This window comes from Austrofundulus limnaeus, unplaced genomic scaffold, assembly GCF_001266775.1.
Source record: "Austrofundulus limnaeus strain Quisiro unplaced genomic scaffold, Austrofundulus_limnaeus-1.0 Scaffold156, whole genome shotgun sequence".
NCBI lineage: Eukaryota > Metazoa > Chordata > Actinopteri > Cyprinodontiformes > Rivulidae > Austrofundulus > Austrofundulus limnaeus.
In genome coordinates, this window is record NW_013952558.1 from 1 (window position 1) to 561 (window position 561).

Here is a 561-nt window from a genome sequence, read left to right on the forward strand (position 1 = left end):
ACACACACACACACACACACACACACACACACACACACACACACGAACACACACACACAAACACATATCTTTAAGGCATTAAACCTTGCAGCTGTCCCTCAGAAGCAGACAGGCTCTTGGGACTGTGGGAGGGCAAAAAATACTTGTAGCTTGGAGAATAAATTAGTTGTTTAAAGATCTAAAACAAATCTTCTAACTCCTTCATCCTTCCAACGTTGTCACACCACTGAGTGTGAGAGCTATTCTTATGTCCTTACCTCATGCTGAATGCCAAGAATGAGCTGCCATGAAGTCTTTGTTTCTTTTAATTAGAAGCATTTCTTTCTCTTTTAAAGATACAATAACAGCTCACACAGATGCTCACCAACACTGACTCACTCCAAAATAATACTAATTGTCTTTTTTAAGCATCTGTATTTAAATGTTAGAAACCAAGTGAATGAACGTAATATTTTTGTCCCAAATGAGTAGATTTTTAGTCAGATCACATCATGTGATTGCAGCACCATGGACAGTCACACATAGGAAAACACACACACACACACACACACACACACACAC